The sequence below is a fragment of the Mauremys reevesii genome, linkage group 3 (genome assembly GCF_016161935.1).
Source record: "Mauremys reevesii isolate NIE-2019 linkage group 3, ASM1616193v1, whole genome shotgun sequence".
Taxonomy (NCBI): domain Eukaryota; kingdom Metazoa; phylum Chordata; order Testudines; family Geoemydidae; genus Mauremys; species Mauremys reevesii.
The window spans coordinates 59,913,889-59,928,515 of record NC_052625.1 but is presented as its reverse complement, the minus strand read 5'-3'; the positions used below and the strand labels follow the sequence as shown (position 1 = coordinate 59,928,515).

At 42.8% G+C, this 14,627-nt stretch overlaps 1 protein-coding gene across 11 annotated transcripts in view; it reads right to left on the bottom strand.

The window, feature by feature from the left end:
• Positions 1-14,627, bottom strand: part of LRFN2 (leucine rich repeat and fibronectin type III domain containing 2) — a 289,298-nt gene that overhangs the window by 224,054 nt on the left and 50,617 nt on the right. For 5 of the 11 annotated variants that reach the window (XM_039532856.1, XM_039532860.1, XM_039532858.1 and 2 more), the window contains exon 1: positions 6,951-7,149. The exons of the other annotated variants lie outside the window; for them this stretch is intronic. The gene's annotated coding sequence lies outside the window, so the exon portion shown is untranslated. Of the gene's footprint in view, positions 1-6,950; positions 7,150-14,627 lie in introns of those variants that run through there. 11 annotated transcript variants of the gene reach the window in all.

The following is a 14,627-nucleotide window of genomic DNA, read 5'->3' as shown; positions in this document are numbered from 1 at the left end:
GAGGCAAAATACTTCTTGGGGTTACTCAATAGGTGGTTTCAGCTTATGCATTACCACATGGCTAAAAGGTACAATCTAGTCCTAGGGTTGCACAACTGAATGCTCTAGAGTCAAGTAGGGTTGGCAACAGTCTAATCACACAAACCCAAACACCCTTGTCCTGCGCCCTACCCGATCCCTTCTTTGAGGCCCAGCCCAGCCCCCCTCACTCCAGCCCCCCTCCCTCATTGCTCGCTCTCCCCAACCCTCACTGCTCGCTCTCCCCAACCCTCACTCACTTTCACCAGGCTTGGGAAGAGGGTTGGGGTATGGGAGGGGGTGAGGAATCTGGGCTGGGGGATATGGCTCAGGGTTTGGGAGTGTGGGAGGGGGCTCCGGGCTGAGCCTGGGGAAGGGTGTTGGGGTGCAGGTTCTGTGAGGGAGTTTGGGTTCAGGAGGGGACTCAGGGCTGGGGGTTGGGGTACAGGAGGAGGTTTGGGTGCAAGAGGGGGCTCAGGGCTGGGGTGCAGAAGGGGGGCTGGCTTTGGCTGGGCAGTGCTTACCTCAGGTGACTCCCGGCAGTGACCAGCATGTCCCTGCGGCTCCAAGGCTCAGGGATGGCCAGGTGGTTCTGCATACTGCCCCTTCCTGCAGGCAGGTCCCATTGGCCACAGTTCCCTGTTCCCAGCCAATAGGAGCTGCAGAGTCAGTGATCAGATTAGAGGAAGCACACAGAGACCCCCTGGCCATGCCTCTGCCTAGGAGCTGCTGCCAGACATGCCAGCTGCTTCCGGAGCAGCATGGAGCCAGGGCAGATAGGAAGCCTGCTTTAGCCCCACCGCAACATCGGACTTTGAGCAGCCTAAAATCTCCCAGATTGGCTTCAGTAGCCTCTGGGAGATAGAGCCCAGTTCTGGGAGATTTCCAGCCAAACTGGGACAGTTGGCAACCCTAGAGTCAGACCATGACAAAGTGAAGTGGCAAATCTGCCCCTTTGCTGTATTGTAATGCCTACATACATTTAGTTACAAGATGACATGCTACTTTTCTTATGATACAAATATCTTTTAAAATGCTTCCCAGAACCTTAGATATTTATAACTATAGTATCTTGTAATTTCCCACATTCCCTTCTTGTATATTATACTTACACTATTTTCATTTTCACTACAGGCCAGTTTATTCTCATTGACTACGGCCAACATTTTCAGAAATAGGCACTAGATCTGCATGCCTGAGTTTCTGAGTGGCCAACTTGACACTGCATGTGTTTCATTTTTGCAGAGGGTCCTTGGCACCTCTGAAAATCAGGCACAACAGGCCACATTTTCAAAGGTCTTTAGGCACCTAAAGATGCAGGTAGATGGCTTTCTAAATCCCTACAAGTGTCTAAGTGATTTCAATGGCACTTGAGCACTAACCTGCTTAGGCACTTTTGAAAATCCCATTAGGCGCTTATCTGCATTTTAAGGTATCTAAATACCTTTGATAATCTGACCCAAGTTGTCCAGAAACCCAACTTTAAGCCCTGATCCAAAGCTCATTGAATGTAAAGGAAAGATTTACCATTGACTTTGATGAATTTTTGGATCAAGCCCACAGCGAAATAATTTTGGCCTTGGACTTTTTATATGGGAAGTTCTCTCCTCTCCAAGCTATGTATTTTAATAATTTAGTAAGCAACTATGTGCACTACTATGTATTCTCTCTTCAAGGAGCAGCACAGCCTTCTTTGGCTGCAATTCAGGTAATGAGCCAATTAACTATTAATCTAGTTTACCTGCATATTCACACAGGCCAGAGCTTTCCTTTGGTTCAGTTCAGAGGATGAGGCAAGCATCTACAAAGCTAACCCAGCTGAAGATATAGGAAACACACACACACACGATCATCATCCACCCCCCCCCCCTTAAAAATTCAGGTACGTATCTTTTTTGCCTCTAGTTTCCATTCAGAAGTAGAAACAGATAGATGAAACATTTGGGCAAGAGTTTTCCTTGCCTCTTCCAGAACAGACTGAAAGCCAGTCACCCTGATGATAAATTAGTACAGACTGGTTCTACTGGCTGGCTGATTGCTTAGAGATATCGAGGCTGAAAGAAGGAGCTGTGTACTTATGCCCCTGCTGCCCAGTTGCCCGACAGGGCTAACTGGCCACAAAGCACACCCTAACCCAAGAAGGCTTGCCATCAGAAGTGTACGTGTGAGGTGAGCAGTGGCCTGCTGCAGGGAGGAAAGCATGATGAAGGCTCAGAATGTAAGGGTAGATGGGTTAAGTAGAATCTTCTCAAAAATTCATCTTATTCAGGTAAACACCCAAACATTCAGCCACTTAGCTGAAACTCAACCCCAAACATCCAGCTACTTAGCCTATCTTAGGTTCACTAGAGGAAACAAGCTTAACTTCAGCTGTGGTGTTGCTCTCAAGATTCTGCTCAGATTTTTAAATTAATCATTTTAAATTAGTCATATGAAAATACAAATCCAGATTGGTGCCTTCAGGCTGAATTATCTGCAGCTTAAATCTTGGGATGTGGATTTATTTTTTTACTGCCCATATGCAGACACCAGTAATGTTTTTTTAAAGTCAGCACATCCAAAGAATATGTCTATGTGCACAGAACAAGAGTCCGTTTGGAATGTTCTATCAGTTCTTTGGGCTTTTGGGGGGAAAATCAAGAGTGTCTGCAATAGTGTAAAAAAGCAACAACTGATCCTAATAAGCATAAACCATGAAGTGTTCAAATCCAAATTTGCCCCAAAGTCAACAATCTAGCCAGTGTCAATACCTCCCTTCAGCCCCCATGGACTCAACCTCTAATAGTGTGTGCCATCCATGGAGGGAGGAGGTCACACACTGAAGCTAGGGTGTCTTTTTTTTGTGGGGGGGGGGGGTTCAACTGCATGACTTTGCAGGGGAGGTGGTGTCTAGATTTGTTTAAACAAATTTTAACACTGCCCTCCTACCTCTCAGGAGAGAGCTCTAACCACACTGAGCTATGAAATATTCTGATGTGGGACTCTCAGCTTCTCCTGTTGAAGCTGTTCCCCTGAGGATGAACAACAAATGAATGACTAAGTATTAATCCACACTGGAAGAATCACTGGGCCAGAGAGTGAGCAAGAGTCTCAGTAGTCCAGTGGCTAGGGGACTCATCTAGGAGGTGGGAGACCCTGGGTTCAGTCCCCTTGCTCCAATCACTCTCATTATTTATCCACAGGGAAACAACTTCAACAGGAGAGACTGAGGTAGCCCCCACATGAGCCTATCCCATAGCTCAGTGGTTAGAACACCCCCCCCTTTGGCAGAGAGAGGGTACTTGAACCTCCACATCCCAGCTGAGTGCTTTAACTACTGAGGTAAAAATGTATAAGGTGGGTGATAGCACCACCTCCCCCAACCCCCCATTTTGTATGGAGCAAGGCAGGTGCTGAACTCACTCCCACAAGAAACACTTTAATCACCTAAGCTGCCTGACTCCAAGCAGCTGGTTCCCATTCACAGATCCCTAGCAGAGAGAAGCTCTTAAGGGTTGGGTGGGGGGGGGAAGCTAAGTTACATGACTTCAGCTACGTTATTCAAGTAGCTGAAGTCAATGTACTTAGATCTACTTACCACGGTGTTGTCACTGCAGTGTGTCGACGGGAGATGCTCTCCCATTGATTCCCCTTGTGCAGGGTTTCTCAAACAGGGGTTGCCGCTTGTGTAGGGAAAGCCCCTAGTGGGCTGGGACAGTGTGTTTACCTGCCCCGTCCTCAGTCGCTGCTCCAGGCCAATGGGAGCTGCTGGAAGCAGCGCAGGCCGAGGGACTTACTGGGACCCTGCCCTTATGCTTTTCGTTGAGGTGGAGTACTGGAGTCGACGCTAGAGCCATCGGTGATCGATTTATTGCATCTCTACTAGACACTATAAATTGACCCCCGCTGGATCGATTGCTGCCCGTCGATCTGTCCAGCAGCGTAGACAAGCCCTAAATCTGAGCTGCAGGGAGGCACCTATCTCCAAGAGAAAGGTGGGCTCTATAACACACCCCTCTCACCAGCATCTCCCATTGGCTAATTTAGGCAACTGCCCGGCTAGTGTGCAGGCTTTTGTGACTCACCTTTAAGGTGTCGATCTCACCCCATTCATTGTATAGGGAACCTCAGCACCTAACTCAGTGTTGATCCTGTGATTTTCTAGGCGCTTAGAAGTTAGGCTCTGTGATAACCAGCATCCCAAAGTCTAAGTCCCATAGTTATTACTAAATAATTCATGCATATAGCAAATTGGTAGCTACATGGTAAGATCTTGTCCAAAATTAGAACCACCTAAAGTGTCAGACAATTCGGGGTGGGGGGAGGGGAGGACACTAAGGTTTGAGAGAACAATGCTTACGTGTTTTGACAGAGTTGAGGAAAGCTATTTGGTTGTTTCTGTGCATTTTTCTGATTTCAACTAAAACTGAAGTAACATGAGCAATGCTTTCCTTATAAATTCTACCTATGTCAAAAATATTACAAGTATTAATCTATTTTTCTTGTATCCCATGTGAAATATTTGCAAAGAAATAAAAAAGGCTCAAAACGTGTTAATTTGGCATTTCATTGCAAATTCACAGTGGTCCCATTTTTACTTCCTAGCAGAATTGCTTTCTTTGTGAAAAGGAAGTCCAGTGTTTTGTATATTTTTGCTGCCAAATTACAGTTCTCAGATTTTCACATTAATGGGAAACTTCAACGTGTGTAAAAGCAAAATTGTGAAAAATTTCACAAAACTAATTTCTTCTTGTTGCACAGGCTGATTTTTAGATCACAGAGGTTAATTGAGCTTTGTATTAGCATCTAAAACAAAATTGCCCCCCTGTCCCCAAAAAACCCCTTCTTCGGGTCATCAAGTGCTATTGATAATTGCACAGAGCTTATTAAATAGCTCACATCACAGATACAGCCAATCTTTCTAATCACACAGAGATCTAATACCGCAAATTATATTATAAAATCAGTGCCGCATGTGTTCTTTATTAATCAGAAGTGTGAGAAAGGAAGACCCTTTGCTGGGAAGTAATTAAACTGAAATTGAGGTCAAAGATGACCTGTAGGAATAGCATTTGGTGAGAGGGCATTAAGCAAGCAGGGTGGAAAAAAACAAAAACAAAAACAAAAAACTTCAAAAAGGCCAATAACCACATTATGATTGAAATTCAACCTCCATAGTCTCATCCTTTCTGCTATTAACTTGTGCCAGAGCTTGAATCCTCCTCAGGAATATCATATCAACCACCAATATAAACGGATGTGAGAACGTATTTTTTTCACCTTTATTGCCTGAGCTCTGAGGGAACCTAGAATGATTACCGGCAACAGGAAAAGGAACTGGAGGAAGAGGGATGCTTCATTTTTATATTCTATAAGAACTAGCATAATACACCCATGATCTTTTAAAAATAAAAAAAAAATACAAACAGCCCTTTGTTGTGTCTGTTTCCATACTAAAAATCGATTGGCTCTGTGTTCTTGTCACAGATCTTCTGCTGTAATAGTATTCTTTCACAAAGCCGACATAGCAGCCATCAGAATGAAAAAGGTAACTTGGAGGAACACAAGATTGTGTTTGGGTAGACTTTTAAAATTAGAAAGGGAGTCCAAAGGGAAATCTAGTCAAATGGATGGGGCTGGATGCCAAGAGTGAGCTTTGGAGGGGGAAGTTTGTAAATTCAGCGGGCAATCACAAGTACAAACTTTCTGATAAAACTGACAGCAAAGTCCTTGTCATAGGCAGGAAACAAGAGGATGTTCAGCTCACAGTCCACCTTAGAAAGGTACAGTCTCTTACCACCTCCATTTTCTAAATGTCACACAGGGAAACAGCACATGTGGAAAAACTATTTTCACGGCCCCCAAACTCAGTGAATAGGCCCAGTATGCATGTGTATAGTAGGTCTGTAAAGAGACCCCATGGGAAGGGGTGGAAGCGCCATTGCTTCAGTCATTTAAAACTCCACTAGACAACACACTGGGAAACATGCTGTAAAGAACAAACCTGCATTGACAGAGGGAGGGAGAAGATTGAGCTGGCAGCCCGTTCCATCTCCACTTTCTGTGTACAGTCCAATATAAGCCACAGGTTTAGAATGACTAGGATTCAGCCTTTTCAGATAGCAGAACTGGTATGATTCTCCTGTACAAGCAGCATGTGAGGGCTTGCCTATGGGGTGTGCACTCATGCATAGTGGAGAACTCAACTCCATTTGAGCCACCTATGGGACAACATAAAGGAGGCAGGAAGGGGCAGGTAGGGGCAGGTGGGAACCACCACTGCAAACACCCCTGTCATCTTTTCCCTACCAAGGGGGCTGCACAGCCTACCACAGCTCTTGAGCTGGAGGAGGCTCTGTGCAGCAGCTCAGCACCCATTCTTCATGGGTCAGGCAGAGGGGATTTTTCCCCACTGTCCCCTTGCACATGTACTCAAAATGCAGTGCGGGTACTTGGGCCAACCACTGGCTGGAGGATTTTAGCAAGTGTATATATGCATTTTACGTACAATTATATATGGGGACTGAGTACTGTAGGTAGATAGCTTCCCTGCATATACTGTGTGTGTAGGCATGCACACCAGTGCACATATACTGAGAACTGCAGCAGTGCGTACGTCAAAGAACACAGCTATTTACTCTCCACGGGTGAAATTCACCCCTATGCACAGGCTCAGCACAAGGCCTATCCATTACTTGAGCCTTGTTTTGAGGGTGTGCACACTTCAGGGTCCATGACAAGCTACAGAGCCGACTTAGGTAGGGGGCAAAAGTCTACACAGAGTTTACTGAGGCAGTTCCCCCAACCTCCCTGGACAAGGGATCCCTCCAACAGTCTCATTAGGCCCTTCAGACCTGTCCAAGGCAGCACAGACTTCCCCACAGTCTCTTTATAATAAAGCAAAGAAAAAGTCCTATGAAGAAAACAAACTCAGTAGCCCTGAGCCAGCCTACCTTCTTCCTCCAGGGAGCTCTAGAAGTCAGCAATCTCCACAAAAGGGCTGGGCTGGGCTGGTCCTTTTCTCAGAGAAAAAGGAACAAGAGGCTCGCTCCCTAGTCAGCTAGCTACTGAGCTATCCTCTTCCCTTGTTAACTTCCCCTTCATTATCTCACAGTCAGCACAGGTGTAGCAAGGCAGGACTAAGTGAGCCCATAGCACTCGTTAACCCTTGTGTGGAGTTAGCATACTCCAACACAGAGGACTTATGTGGTCATAGGCTCTCTGCACAGCAGGGGAATTTCATCCTATAAGGATGAACTTGACAGAGACTTTGGCATATTGCCAACATCTACTGCAGCTGGATCATGAACCAAGTGAGTCATTTGATCAACATGTATTACAATTATTTTTGTGTGTCCTATTTATGGAGCAACTGGTAACCAAAATGTGATAAACAAAACAAAAAAACCTTCTCTTTCTTCTCACACATTGTTGAAGGAGAAAAAGCAGGCCATATGTTAAGTCTGATTTTCATGACATTTTCTGTGCTTGTCGATTTTAGTAGGATCTAGGGAACACGTTTGATTTGAACTTTATTAGACCTTATATTCAATTTTTGTTGTCACTTCCAATATACTTCTATTACACTCATAGAAAAATGTCATCTTTTTCACTCTATTTGCAAAACTAATGCCAAATGTTGTGCGGTAGATAAAGTGCCTGCTTTATATGCAGAACTAACTGGGACTTCTTACAAAATAAAGGTTGTTACCATCAGACTAGCCTGAAATCAGAGTGAGGCAGGAAAATGGCCCTCAGCCCTTCTTCCCCTCTGAAGAATCTATACTACAATAAGTTGCAACTTAATCCTTCATTAGCTAAACATTTGCTGCACACTCAGCACCATGGGACAGTGGAAGGAACACTGTAGGAATTTGTATTAAAAAAATTAATTGCTTGTTTGGGCCTTTTTGCAATTTGTTGCCTTTGCTTTGATGGAACAATGTGGGCTCCCTCTTATGTCCAGTGTAATGATTACACATTGCTTTCAGCTCTTCATTTAGAAACCATGCAGCCTGGCAGCCGAAGTGCCTGAAGTATGTTTCAGAGGTAGATTGGGTTCAAAAGCTGTGCTGTTTGTTCATTTAATTTACAGTTTCCAGTACCCCTTTCTACCCCCACAACCACTACCTACACACTGGCAAATAGATCACCATATTTTCAACACTAAATTATGTACAAGAGCTGTGTTTACTGGCCACGTCAGACATACCATGAGAACAGCCTTTTTCATAACACAGAAACAAACCATAGCCCCTCAGGACTTTACGGTTCTTGCTCTGCTGCTTGCAGTAGTAACCCAGACCTTTGTGGCAACAGCAGGGATAGGACTCAGAACTCTCTGCTACCACAAACACAGGGTTCCATCACCCGTGGGAAGAGAGAGAATCCCACTATAGCTCTGATTCTACCCACAGAGAGCAGTAGAACACAGACAGCCTGTTAGTTCTACTTCCTGCCCCATCTGAAAGCAGGCAGTGCAGCACCATTCCAAAATTAAAAATACCTTCCCCCAATAAACATGTTAAATTGTTCCATCCGTAGCAGGAGCTCTTCAGGGCAGCAGAAAGGCTGGGCAATACCTAGGTACAATGAAGTGCAAAAGATCATGTGCAACCGAGGGACAGAAAATGAGCTGCCATGGTGAGGAAAAGAGCACAAACAAATGTTCTCTTAGAGTTTGTCATTGAGATGAGGGCCCAGGGTCATATAGTTCATGGCCAAGTTATACTCAGCTCCTCCATGGCTGTGTAATGGATGGAGGATGCAAGAGCCTTTCCCCCATCCTTGCACCCTAAGTAGGTACCGGGCACAATTACAGCCTCCACAATCACTTGAGTCCAGCAGCATCAGCCAGCCTGAAACAGTCATGGAGAAAGTAGAATCATGACCCCTGCCCTTAAGGGTGGCATCAGCAAGTACCTACCCCTACTACATGCTAGGGAGCCAGGAGGCATATGACAGCCACAACAGACTCCCCAGGGAAGTATGATAAAAGCCGCAATATAGCAGTGACCTTTACATGTTCTGTGAAAACATTCAACTAAGAAGCTTTAGGTATTTGTGGGGGAGGGGGGTTAGAGCTAAAGACACCACCTGGCTGCCACTCGAAGCACAAATCATTTCCAATTATGAAACATTGTACATTTATGCCTCCTATCAAGAGAGCCGCCCATAGTCAATGTATTTACATATCTGCCTGGCCTCAAAGTAAACAGACCCCTCTAGAGTAAATATAAGAGAGTAGGAGAGAAGCCCTCAAACTGCTGTCCATCAAGGACTAAATGCCCAGTGAGCTCCTGCTGGTGTCTTTGAGAGCTGCCTGGTCATGTGGTGCTGGCTCCACCAGCTTGTTTCCTGTAGCTACATTACATTAAGCATATGCCTTTGCTGCACAGTGAACAATATAGCACAGGGCACTCCATCCACCTAAAATAGCAGACATCAGCATGGAATAATTGCAATTCATTTTATACTGGCATGGCTTCCTAAGATAAGAGATCAAAACCTTCTTAAACCCAAACACCATGGATGCAGGTAGCTTTCAACAACAACTGTACAGGGCTGTAGACCCCAGTGAGAGACTCCTGCAAGTTAAAATTAAGACTGAGTTCAAGCTTGCTCCCAAGTTCACTCAAACTCACATATTAAACTGTTCATGCAGAAACTGACTTCCTGGAATAAAAAGGCACCACAAGCTCTCTGCCCTATTCCTTCTGCTGTTAACATATTGTTGTCTGCAATTCAACAGCTCTTCAGTTCAAAAGGCAAAATTTTCAGAGACAAGTGCTAATAATGGCCTTCACCACGCATGCTCTTCAGATGTAATTTCCCTCAATATCTGAGCCCTTTCTCTTCCATAGAAAATACTGATTTTTAATCAGAGAGGGAAAATATCCAATATCATTCCGGTAAGACTGGAAAAGATCATTTATTTTATAGTAGATGTCTTTTGCTAAGGCAGATTTGTTCCCAACAGAAATATCTACATATTAAGATGAAGTATGGTTAGATGGTGAAAGACCAGGTTTAGGAGTCAGAAGATCTGGATTCTAACCGCAGCTCTGTTTTTTACCTGCTGTCTGAGTTTGAATTACTTAAGCACCCCATGCCTCAATTTCCCCATCTGTAAGAGATAATAAAACATCCCTCCTCCACAGGATTGCTGTGAGCCTAACTAGTTAGTGTGAGGAAAGCAGTCTGATGTCTTCAGCCAGAAAGTGCTATAGAAATGTATTTAAGAGTTTGCTTATATACAAGGTAATTTAAAGAAAGTATGGCACTTTGGGTTCAAACACTCATTATAATTAGTGATGACCACTAATTGGGCAAAACAGAGCAGAGTTTACCCACATTTGAAATAAGATTTTCCCTAATTCCTGAGGTTCAAGGAAGTTACCTATTGTCTTTCATTGTTTTTCATTATTTTATACACCCTCAACAGAAAATTGGGTGCATCAGATTACTGAGAGGAAGCCTGCTTTGGGGACATTTTCATGACAAGTCAGCAGACTCAAGGGGTAAAATTCTCAGCTGGTGTAAGTTGGCATTGCTACATAGAAATCAATGGAATAGTGCCAGTTTACAGCAGTTGAGAATCTGAAGTTCAGATAAGCTTAAGTACCTGAACTTTTGGGTGCTTATCTCACCTGAGTCTGACTTCTGAACCTTTTGAGGATCCTCCTTCACAGCTCACAGTACTTGAGAATGAATAAAACAGGGCTTAATTGTTATGCTGCTGCAACCAAAATAGCAGACACTCAAGATGGAGAAGAGGATGCAAAAAAATTCCCAGAAAACAAAACCTACTGGAAATTAGAACTTCACAGATGAAAGAGACCACAACATTGCTACAATATCATGGCAGGTGGGGCAGCTTAGTAAGTAAGGCTGCACTGCTATGCACTGTAATTCCACTTCAGTCAACAGAGTTGCTCATTAAATCAATTGAATTAACTTAAAGCAGTGGGTTCCTCTATTATAACTTATTTCAAGTGGTGAAGATATTGGTGTGATGCTGAATCATGCTGTGCCATTTCCCCTGTCTTCCTATATTTTATTTTAAGATTTTATATGCATACTGTGTTAATATGCATTGATTGTTTCCACCATGCTGACTGTGTGCAGAATATACATTCAATTCACATGCATATCATTAAGAGGACCTCAACCCTCAGAAGTCTAAAACTGAATTACATGCCTTTAGTATTCAAAGGGCATGAATGGAGGCCAATAGTCCTCTTCCTTTCCCTCTCCACTGCAGGATATAAAGGCTGGTGAAGCACAGAATTCATTACAGTCCAAATATTCAATATCTGGGTGGTCCAGATGGGACTGGGAATCTCAGTCGTATGACTCAAACTTCCTCTGAATAAAGCTTAAGCAGATTTGAGATGAAAGGATCAGGTCCCAAGAGTTTTTGAAGACATTTTTTTTCCAGCTTTTTGACAGCTCTAGTCCTTGGATGAAGACTAAGCTTTTGAAGTAACCGTCTATTTCCTAAACATCACCAGTAATTAGCTACATGGATTAACATAAGGCAATTGCCTATCTCCCACCATTTGCAGGTGTTCTGCTATATACTTCAAAGAAAAATCGAGACAGTGATATCACTGTATTTACAGTTCATTTGAACGTTAATATCCTCTTTTGATCCTTAATTAACAGAATAGAGTGAGAGACAGGAACTGTCTGATTACATTCTAACAATAGATATGCAAAAACACAAATATTATCTATCAATATGTCTCTAAAGGTTGAATCTGAGTCAATTAGCCTGCAAGTTGCTTAGCCCTTTCTGGCCCCATGTCACACATCAAAAGACAGAATTTCCACCCCATGGGCAATTGAGATATTTTGACATTTGTTATCCTGAATCTGAATAAGAAGTTGTTTGGTTTGGTTTTTAAACAGAACACTGTTTTCTTGGGAGGCCCAAGATACTTGCTGGTGGCTCAGCCACAAGGAGACACCATGGTGCAGCATGGAAGACGTAGTCTGACTGGGGAAGATGGCCCATAATGGATACTGAGGACACAAGAGGCCCAGAACAACAATTCCCATCAGTCACTGCAGCAGCTCAGGCAGCCATTAATGTTGACCTGAACTGAAACATTTAGTTTAGATTTTCCTGATGGAAAATTGTAAACACTGATCTTTTCAGATGGTAAATTTTCAATTTTGATGAATCTGCATTTTCCTACAGGAAAAAGTTTCATTTTAAGGTTATAGTAGGTTTAAGCCCTAATATATACATAAAAATAAAGATGACTTGGAGTTATCAAGTTCAAATAAGTTGTGCAAGATGTAATCTTTGTCATTATCATTCTCCTCCTTCCCTCCTTTTTTCATGGTCATGTGTTTCATCTCAGTTTAGATTCTGAGCTCTTTTAAGGCTTGGAGGGACCATTCTGATCATCTAATCAGACCTCCCGCATAACAAACCATAGTACCTCACCCAGTAATTTCTAGATTAAAACCCATCACATCTGTTAGAGCTGGACCATATTTTTTGAAAGACGTCCATTCCTTATTTAAATACTGGAAGTGATGGAGAATCCATTGGAGCAGGGACTATATATACACATGTGTATTTGTACAGTCCCTTACACAATAGAGACTGATCCTATTAGGACCTCTAGGTGCTGCTGCAAAAAACAACACTATAAAAAGGGGGTTTGTTTTTAGAAATATGGTACATTAGAGAGTAATTCCTTTGTGAAATGCTTTGATATATACAGATGAAAAGCACTATGTAAGAGCAAAGTATTGTTATGAGGTAGGTGAAATCTTGTTATGGATTGAGTTAAGACACCATTGAAATTGGTAGGTGTGAATTCATATTTCAATCAACATAACTGTAAACATAAGCCCCCACCTAAGACAAAAGGCATATTTGAAACTACCCAGGAGCTTTTGCTGAGTATTGTTTCAAGTAGGTCTGTGGGGGAGGAAGGTAGAAGAAACAAAAACAGAGATAGAGGGACAGGTTGAAAGAGCAACTGAAAGAACAGTGGTGTCTGACCCTGGAAGAAACCTGGGAAGAGGTTTTTGGATCAGGGTTGTAGGCTAAAAGGTGCACCTGGTGCTGTGAGCAAAAGAAGATGTTTCCTGCTAATTGATTCCTTCTTCATTCAGAGACACAGGACTTTGATGTGGCTTTGTTTATTTACAAATAAAATATCAGACTCCACCAATTTCTGCTCTGAACTGGAACACCCACAAGGCTGCACACTTTGACTAGCCACTTGGGTTGAAAAGGGGCAACAGTATTATTATTATTATTGCTGGAGCACCTAGGTACTACTGCAGTATAAACAATTAATAACAATGTAATCATCTAATTATCTAGAAATATACTTAAATGGCATTGAAGCATAAACAAACTTAGAGGCTTAAGTTTTCCAAAGTGACTAGTGATTTGGATGTCCATCTTGAGATGCCTTAAAGGGGACAGATTTTCAGAGAGTGCTGAATAATCAGGCATCTTGAAAGCATCTCAGGTTGGTCATCCAAATGTACAGGCACCCAAAGATCACCAGTCCCTTTGAAAAATTGACACTGCAATACCCTGTTTACATTTGCTTGGTTTTTTTTAAAGCTATTGACCAAATTTTTACTTTGGATGTGCCCCTTCAGCATTCTCTTTTGTTCACTTAGAAACCTACATGCATTTCAGGGCAGGATTTGCCTCCAAAATCACAATTGCTGATATGCAAGAAATTCACGTTCTGAATAATGGGGTTTTTTATATTGGTCCTGACTTGACACATGCATTTTGCCCATTTCCCATGTTCAGTTATGGCTATCTCTGTTTGTAAATTATGTAAGTCATGGGCTGTACAACAAAATCTTAATAAATGTGATTATTGCAGGTGGTAAAGAGCAAAACCTTTTTTTGAAAGGTCTTGCATTACCGTGTGCACACACACACACGTCAGGGGAATTCTGTGCCTCCAGGTGAGTTGTTTGCAGAGGCAGGCAAAAATGCTATTTCCAATCCCTAGTTATCACTACTATGTAACATAGGAATTTTACCTTCTCAGATTCTTCACTTTGCTCAGCAAAACCTGAGAGATAAAATCTCATTCTCATTTTTGACATCTAAACTTCATCTAAACTCTTAGGCAAATTTGTTTGTTTTGTTTACAGTTGAGGAGGTTTTAGAATAAAGATAAGTTCTGCCCACCTCCTTTGCAGTGACTGCAGTTCCCATTTATGACTCTCTGTCAACAAAACAGACATTAATTTCTGGCAGTTAGAGTCAATATCTGATGTCATTCTCCCTATTTTATGTAGCTGTGTGACTGTCCCTCATTTTATTCGTAATAAAGGTGGCTTTTATGTGGCCTGCACAGCATTCAATTCAGAGAAGCACTAAATCAAACAAAATATTAAAGGATAAAAAAAAGATGTTATTTTATAAACCCCAAATGAGGAAAGAGGAACTCTAGTATCTGAAAACTAGGATACTTCTGGCTGTAGCCTGTAATTGCAGCCAGATGCTTGGATGGTGTCAACCAGCATAGTCCTAGTGAAATCTGCAGATTGCTGATTTATGCAAATTAAAGATCTGGCCCTCAGCATCTGGCCAGCTATCCCTAATTTTAGATGGATTTCCAGCATTCCTT